This window comes from Lissotriton vulgaris, unplaced genomic scaffold (genome assembly GCF_964263255.1).
Source record: "Lissotriton vulgaris unplaced genomic scaffold, aLisVul1.2 SCAFFOLD_2517, whole genome shotgun sequence".
NCBI classification, from domain to species: Eukaryota; Metazoa; Chordata; class Amphibia; order Caudata; family Salamandridae; genus Lissotriton; species Lissotriton vulgaris.
Genome location: NW_028249209.1, coordinates 343071 through 351156, shown reverse-complemented (window position 1 = coordinate 351156; position 8086 = coordinate 343071). Strand labels below are relative to the sequence as shown.

The window sequence follows — 8086 nt, the reverse complement described above, 5'->3', positions numbered from 1 at the left end:
GTTGGGGGGTGTCATCCTCTCCCCCCTCATCCTCTCTCCTGGGGGGGGTTCTGTCTCTTCTCCTCCTTCGGTCGCAGCTGGCTTCAGCCTCGAGGCTGCTCAGGGTCACTGCAGTCTGTGCTGCGGCTTAGTCCGTTCTCTCTTTAAACTACTCTCAGCCCTAAGGCACGTAATTTCCTTTTCCAGGTCAGCGGGGGCAGAAGCAGCAGCACCAGTGAATGTCGTCATTTCCGGCCTCTTCCTCGGCTCCAGCAGCTGTATGGGGTGGAAGGACCCTCTGTCTCTGCGGTGACCTTCGCCCTCTGACCCCGGACGTCACCCCCGGCCTCGGATTGTCATCTTCACCGTCCCAGGCCGAGGGGGAGAGGACTCTTGAGCAGGTGTCTGCGCAGGTAGAGTCTACAGACCACCCCCCCTCCGCTTGAGACAACCTGAACTCTGCACCCCCCCCCCCTTCAAGCCATGGACCCTCCCGGGCTGAGGACCTTTCACCTTTCACCCCCCCCCCCCCCTCACCCCTTCAAGCCATGGCCCCTCCCGGGCTGCGGTTCATCACCTCTCCTCCTCGCCTGTGTCTCAATTCACCTATCCCTGTGGAAAGAGTTTTCTTCCTTCTTTGCTGCCCCCGCCCCTTCCCCCCCCCCCCCCATCAGAGGAGGGTGTGCTATTCGCGAGGAAAGCTCAGCTGACTTTATAGCCCCTCTGCCTGCCCTCTCTGTCCTCACTTGCTTTGCTTTGTGGTGTTTGTAGCTCCCAGTCCAGGCTCTGCACACAGGGATTCCAGATTGCTTCATCACTTTGTGATGACAAGCGCAGAGAAACACTGTGAAGGTGTCAGGGGCTTCCACTCCTGATCTCAGTGTCGTGTCACTCCCGCAGCCCTCACAAGCAGCCAGAGACCTTCTAAAGCATTAACAAAGTGGGCAGTGGTGGAGGGGCCTCTGAGAGGGTGAACTGTCTCTGTGGACACGTCTTCTGCAGCTCCTGCATGATCACAACGTGCTGAGAGGAAATAAATCAAAACCTTCACTGTCTCCATAAAAGAGAAATGTCACAAATCAAAAAATATCCAGTTCATGAAACACTTTAGCAACATTGCTAAAAGATCTACAGCTTTACCTGTCTCAGCATGAAAGGTCATGCAGTAAACAAAGAGAGACTCAGGCTGCTCTGTGAACAGGACAAGAGCCTAGAATGCTGGATCTGATGAAAGTCAAAGAAAGGATTAAAAAAGTCACCGAGTCACAAATATGAAGCTACTGAGGAGTTCAGTGCATGTGCGTGGATGCCTAGGTATGACAAGCCTCTTCTGCTTTTTGCAGAAAAAGCTGCTGAGTAGCCCTCCCCAGAGAGAATCAAACATTCTGGATGGGCAGGTTTCCTTTTTTCTTCAAACTAAAATTAATGTAGTTTTAAGTTTTTCACACACTTAACAATTCATCAGTTCAAATACAGGGTAATGTTTTAAAGTACGAACCAGTCTATGTTGCCCTGTTACAGTCTAAGCATAAAGGAAGCCTGAGGTCACCCTGACTCCAGCAACTTCACTAAAAGTGTCTTCAGATTCAAGTAAAAGCAATTGAATATTATCACCTTCAAGTGTGAAATCACAGATTCAATCAGTTCAGGAATTAGGAACGCTACGGTCCTGATGAGAACCCGAAGCACAGTTGGGTTTGAAACGCTTCGAGCTTTCTGTTTTCCCTTGTCAAACACATTTTTCAATATAACTTTTGTATTGATATAGCGATTGTGGCGTGAGATGTAGGAAACATTGATTACATTGAATCACCTCTACATCTTATTAGGAGTATTTAGGATTTATTGTACTGTTTGACGTTGGGATTAAGAACAGTTTTCACCAGAGCTGTGGGTATACATAATTATCTCCACCTGCTCCAGGCCTTTGTGTTGGAGTATGTGAGTGTTTGGTTTCGAGTGCTTGGCCAAATTTGTATGAGGTATTTCTGAAGGTTTGCATTGATTGTATGTTGGTGTTGTGTATGATGTAATGTAGTTCTTTGTATATAGCTTTTCCCTGTTTTGTATTAATTTTTGATACACATGTAGAAAGTATTATTGAAAAAGTGGTCTAAGAGAGTTGACAAATAAAGCAACTGATGGTATAGTAAAAAACGCGGACCTATATGTTTTATTCATAGGTTCTAGAATAAATAGTTGTTTTGTAGTTGCCCTCAGTATTGGCAATTGTGACGTTTTGTTGAGGACTAGTTTAGCGGCAGTGTTCTGTATTGTCTGCAGTTTGTGGAGTAGGGACTTGTTGATGCGGGCGTAGAGTGCAATCATAGTCCAGTCTGCTGGTGACGAGTGTGTGGGTGACTGTCTGCCTTGACTCAGGGGGGATCCATTTGAAGGTCTTGAGGAGGATGCAGATGGTGTTGAAGCAGCTGGAGGTGACTGCATTGACCTGTTGGTTCATGGTGAGTGAAGAGTCGAGCACGATGCCAAGGTTTTTGGCGTGATCTGAGGGGGTAGGTGGGCTTCCAGGGGTGGTCGGCCACCAGGTGTTGTCCCATGCTGAAGGGGTGGTTTAAAGGATGAGGACTTCTGTGTTCTCAGCATCGAGTTTTACGCAGCTGTTTGCCATCCAAACTGTGACGTCCTGCATTCCTTTCTGTTTGGCGGTGGTGGGTGTCTTTGGTGAGGGAGAGAATGAGCTGGGTGTCGTCTGCGTAGGATACAATGTTGAGGCCGTGTTGTCGGACAATGGCTGCAAGTGCGGCCATGTAGATGTTGAAGATGGTCGGGCTCAGTGATGACCCCTGTGGGACTCCGCAGGTGATTTTCTTGGGATCGGAAAGGTAGGGTGGTAGTCTGATCCTTTGGCTTCTTCCAGTGAGGAATGATCAGATCCAGTCCAGGGCTGTTCCTTGAATGCTGGCGTCGAGTAGTCTGGCGATTAGTGTCCGGTGGGAGACGGTGTCGAAGGCCGCTGATGGGTCGAGTAGGATAAGGGCTGTGGAGTAGCCGTGGTCCAGGAGGGTACGGTTATCGTCTGTGGCAGCGAGTAGGGTGGTCTCACTGCTGTGGTTGCTCTGGAATCCAGATCGAGACAGGTCGAGGATAGCGTTCTCTTCGATGAATCGCGTCAGTTCCCTGTTGACTGTTTTCTCTGCAACTTTGGCTGCGAAGGGGAAGAGCTAGATGGTCCGATAGTTCTTGAGGTTGGTGGGGTCAGTTGAGGGCTTCTATAGCAGGGGCCTGACTAATGCGTACTTCCAGTCGACTGTGTTGAAGGTGGTGTTGATGGGGTGTTGTAGTTCGGGTGCGATGGTGGCCGCGGTTCTGTGGTAGATGTGAGGAGGGCAGGGGTCGGTGGGGGCCCCCCGAGTGGAAGCCTTTCATGGTTGAGGCGTGTCTTCGGCCATCACCGGTGTCCAGTTGGTGATTGTGGGCTGGCTGGTGTCTCTGGGGGGCGGGGGTCCGGCTGTGGCGTCTGGTGGGTGGTCGATGAAGTTGTCGTAGAGGTTTTTGATCTTGAGGTTGAAGTAGGTTCCAAGCTTATGGCAGAGGTCTTGGGATGGGGTGATGTCTGTGGCTCCGCTGCGTGGGTTGGTAAATTCCTGGATGACCGTAAGATTTCTTTGGAGTTGGCGAGGATTTTGTTGTGGGTGAGGTTCCTTTTTGGAGGATCTGATTTGGTTGTGGTAGTCATGGCGTCCTTGTAGGTGTTGTAGTTTTCGGTTGTCTTGGTGTTTCTCCAGTTGTTTTCCAGGCATCTGCAGGTCGTCTGGCTTCTTGGAGGGCGGTGGTGAACCAGGCGGATTTCCTGGATCGCTGTTTGTCGTGGTTGGGTAGCGGAAGAGCTCGTCTGCACAGTTGGAGATCCAGGTGTGGAGTCCTCGGGCTCTTGCATTAGCGTCGAATGCACCTGTGTGGTTGTCTCGGGTGAGGGTGGTGATGAGTTGCTTGTCAGTAACCTTGCTCCAATTCCTTCGTGGTGGGCGTAAGGCTGGATTTGGTCGACGGCAAAGTGCATTCAGTGGGGGTTGGTCCTTGATGGTTGCGTTGTGTGGCTGAAGTGAACGCTGTTTCCTGAAGGGAAGATGGGGTTGAGTGTGTGTCCTGCTCTGTGGACAGGTGTTGTGATGAGTTGCATAAGTCCGATTGGCGAGGTCACAAAGGATGGTGGAGTTGGGGGTCACTGGGGTTGTCGAGGTGAAAGCTCAGGTCTCCCATGAGTATGTATTTCAGTGAGGCGATGGTGTGGGGTGCGATGAAGTCGGGTTCCTCGGAGTGTCGCCGTTGGGCTGGGCTGGATCTGGAAGTGCCAACTAACTATTCCCAGAGTTCCCCTCCCCACACCCTCTACCGCCACCCAACCTGGATGGACCCCTACAACCAAAATATGGCCACCAGTGGCCAGCTGAAAGACACAACAGAGGAAACATCCGTGAGGGGAAATCACTAGGGGCTCAGCACTTCCCATCTGGTGGAAGCTGGGTGACTGGACAAAGTTAACGCAACGGGAAGGAACTCCCAGCTGCCAGTAAGGCAGGCATCAATGCATGGTACATATCATATACGGAAAAAAAAGAGGAAGGTCTGCAGTTACGTCCCTATGAATGTAGAATAGATGCTCTCTGGGCCCGACCCGGATTCCAGGTTGGGTTGGCGTGTCTCGATCTTTTAGTCATTGTCGCTGATGCGGCTATCTTTTCCACTGTCCTTCTATGATTTCTTTACTTTCTTGATTGTCGAGAGTTGCTGCAGCAGTGACCCCACTAAGGCTGATGAAATTCAGTCTCTAAGGGCTTTGGCAAGAGGCAGTCAGACCCTATGTCACGCGGGCCGTGAGAAACATTTATCTTGCAGCAGTCCCGCTTCAATGTTTAACAGATGGCAGCCTGCCCTCTTTTTGTTGTGATGCAGCGTTCATGGCGTTCAGAAACTTCCAGTAAATGCTTCAGGCGTCCTAGGAAAACACACCAGTGAGCATTTTTGACACTAAATGATGCCAGTCGCACTTTCATTGACTAGATTAATATAATGCAGTTGTTCTAACGTAGTGTAATTAAACAGCCCCCACCCCCATTGAAGGTGCAACTGGTTTAATCTTCTAATGAAATAATGCAGCTCTTTGTGAAATTGTTGTTATCGATGAGCTAAATAGTGCATGTAGTGCTCGCTTATTTCATGTACTGACTGGGTGTGGATACATGGTCTCACAATAGTACTTTTTGTGGCAGAAATCTCCCAGCCAAACCTTGTTTTTGGGGTTGTGTGTTTTTTTCCTCACTCACTGCATTTCACCTTGATTCTTTTTCCATCCTGCTATTTTAAAATTTCACCAGCTACCACTGGTCTGCGATATGACTCAGGGCTACAGTAAAATGTAGGAGTAAAGCTGCTTTTTCTGTACTCCCCTGTCTGTGGTCTATTGCCTGTATGTGTAGGTGGTCACATGCTTTTCTACCTGCGATAGAAAGAAAAGAATACACAAAACACTTATAGCTGACCATTTTGTATTTCACTCCAACCAAGATGTTAGGTTTGCCTAGTTTCCTCAGACTCCATAGATCAAATATTGTGCTAGGTGCAACTAAAATGTAACACACTTCGGTGACTGGAGACGGAAGAGGCAAACAAACTGCAGGAGGCGTGCTGTGCAGGCAACAAAAACAGGATGGAACAAGGATTTTAAAAAAGAACCTGAATCCGAGCCATGGCAGGACACCAGTAAAACAATTAATCAGTACTTTGTCCATGCTCCATGAAAGGGACAAACATACAATGAAAAAAGTGAAACCGACAGGTGCTGGCTAATGATAAGCAAGGAAAGGAACAAGCAAAAGATCATGTAAATGTAAATGTACAGGAATTTATATAGCGCAAATCACCGAGCGGTTTCTAAGCGCTTGCTTAGGGAACCTGTCCTGGTATTCCCCTGTGAGATAACCCCGGCAGGGTATCCGCAAGGTGAAAGCCAGGCATCCCGCCGCGAGGGGCCGTTGTGGAGATTAAGCAAGCTATTGCCCAGAGTCGCAGAGTGTGAACCTGTGAATCGAGTAGGCACCGGAGCGAGAATTGTCGAGTCCATGGACATTTTAGGACTCAAGACCCCGCCGAGCCGGGAATTGAACTCTGGTCCCGGGCTGACCTCTGCTTCCAGGTCTGCCTCCTCTAACCAGTGAGCCACACTTCTCCACATCATGCAAGCCAATCTCCGAAGAAACCTTAAAATGACCAAGAGAAGCAGCGTAAGACATGATGGACTGGCACATGAACAGATGTAGGCTACAAACACCCCTACATCAAAAATATCAAACACCAATACTTGCCTCCAGACCAAAGCCTAGACAGCTCTTGTCTTAACCCTCAGGGGTCTGAGATAAATACAGAGACAGACAGACTAGGCCAGGTGCAAAGACATAGGAAACACAAACACAAGGAGATGATGGACGGAGCGCTGAAACCTTTCAGACACTCCCCCCAGTCACGATTAGATTTAGGTTGAATCCATCATTGTTCTTTAGCTCGTTTCGCCACCCCATGTCAGACCCAGCCATTTGCAAATCAGTCTTGTCTCTGTTCCTCATGGGAACAGTTCAGCCCAAGCCATGTTTTCCCTGAACCGGAAACAAGCATCCTGGGACCGGTTTTGGGGTAACACCCTTTATCAGCCAGGCTAGCTTGAATCCAATAGCAAAGTGAACAAGGTACCCCGTCTGAGCATACCCTGCCAACTGCAAATACAGACAGATTTACACACACACAAATACAGACACCCTTAAACATATTCAAGCAAACTTAAAAAACACGCAGACTGTACATGGAACTGAGACTCTTGGGGGCAAACAGTGGGTGTGGCATATGCGTTTGGTTTAGTTCTGTAACAGAGGCCAACTACAAGCCTCCCTGGGATTTGAAATATTTTCTTGTTCTCCATTAATCATATAGGCTCACAATCTTCAAAAAGTCTGCCAAAATCTCACAGAATCATTTTTCCTATTGTTCTTAGGCTCAGGCCTTGCAGACTCCTCCTTAGCTCCAGAGACTGAATGGCTCGACCTCCAGTTTCCTCAGATTAAAGGAAAACGTGAGTATCTTTTTAACATGATTGGATAGCCATTTCCTCTCAAATTCTCATCTACGGCTGTTCTTCCCAGCTCTATCGTATCCAGCTATGTTCTACTTTCTATGTACTGTTGTATTTCTTTTTCTTTATTCCCCCTGTCTGTTTTCTTCTTCTTCCGCTGTGCTCTCATCCCTTCACACTCTCTTTGCCTGAACCCCCATCACAATTATAAGGCCCTTAGTTAGGCCGTCAAGACATGCTGCTAAAAGAAAATAAACCCAGAAGATTTTAGGGCTCACCCTGTAAGCAGTATTCTATGCACTATTGTCATGGCCCCCCCCCCCCCCAAGTGTCACTCATGGGCTCTGCGTCAGCCTCTATGCCCGTTCTCTCCATGACCTGTACCTTCCCTGAATACCTTTGTCACGCACCTGGTCAGTCATGGTCCTCCCAAGAACCATGGTGGGGCCACAGCATTTCCAGGTGAGTGCCGGCTCCCGTCTGTGTCGTTTGTCTGTATTTTAAGGTCAAACTCTTGTCTGTGTGGTTCTCCTCCCTCCAACAGCAGCTCCTTGGTTTCGATTTTTGGCTATTTGGGGGTAGTTCGCGCTTGGACCCCGTACCTTTTTGTCCACAAAAGGTAATCACACCAATTTGGGTCCTTTTCTTCAAACATCCTAAGGATTCTAAAGGTACCCAATGTTTTTAGATTCCACTTGATGGGCCAAGAAATTAGTCAAAATACAACGAAATATTGGTTTTGGGGGAAAAATTGAGAGAGTGCTGCAGAACAAAGTGTCTTTTTGTCCCAGCAAATGGGGATAGCGGCTCCCGGTGGGATGCCAGCAAGGCGCCTGCAGCCAGTATGTCACGCGAGGCCTTCACAGAAGGCCCAGCTGCAAAGCGGGCTGCGCTGCACCGGTGGTGCCAGCGGCGGCCTGCACTGCCCCTCTTACCACCTGTGGGAAGCCCATGTGCCGGCGGTCTCAGGCCCAGGCTTGAGGTATGCACCACCAATGCTGGAGCTAGCCCTTCTCTCACCACCAA

At 49.1% G+C, this 8086-nt stretch overlaps 1 protein-coding gene across 3 annotated transcripts in view; it reads left to right on the top strand.

The window, feature by feature from the left end:
- The first annotated feature begins 204 nt into the window (after window positions 1-204).
- The window catches only part of LOC147663662 (uncharacterized), a 106944-nt gene continuing 99062 nt past the window's right edge, over window positions 205-8086 (top strand). For all 3 annotated transcript variants that reach the window (XR_015305260.1, XM_086950283.1, XM_086950284.1), the window contains exons 1-2: window positions 205-392; window positions 6983-7060. The gene's annotated coding sequence lies outside the window, so the exon portion shown is untranslated. The remainder of the gene's footprint in view (window positions 393-6982; window positions 7061-8086) is intronic.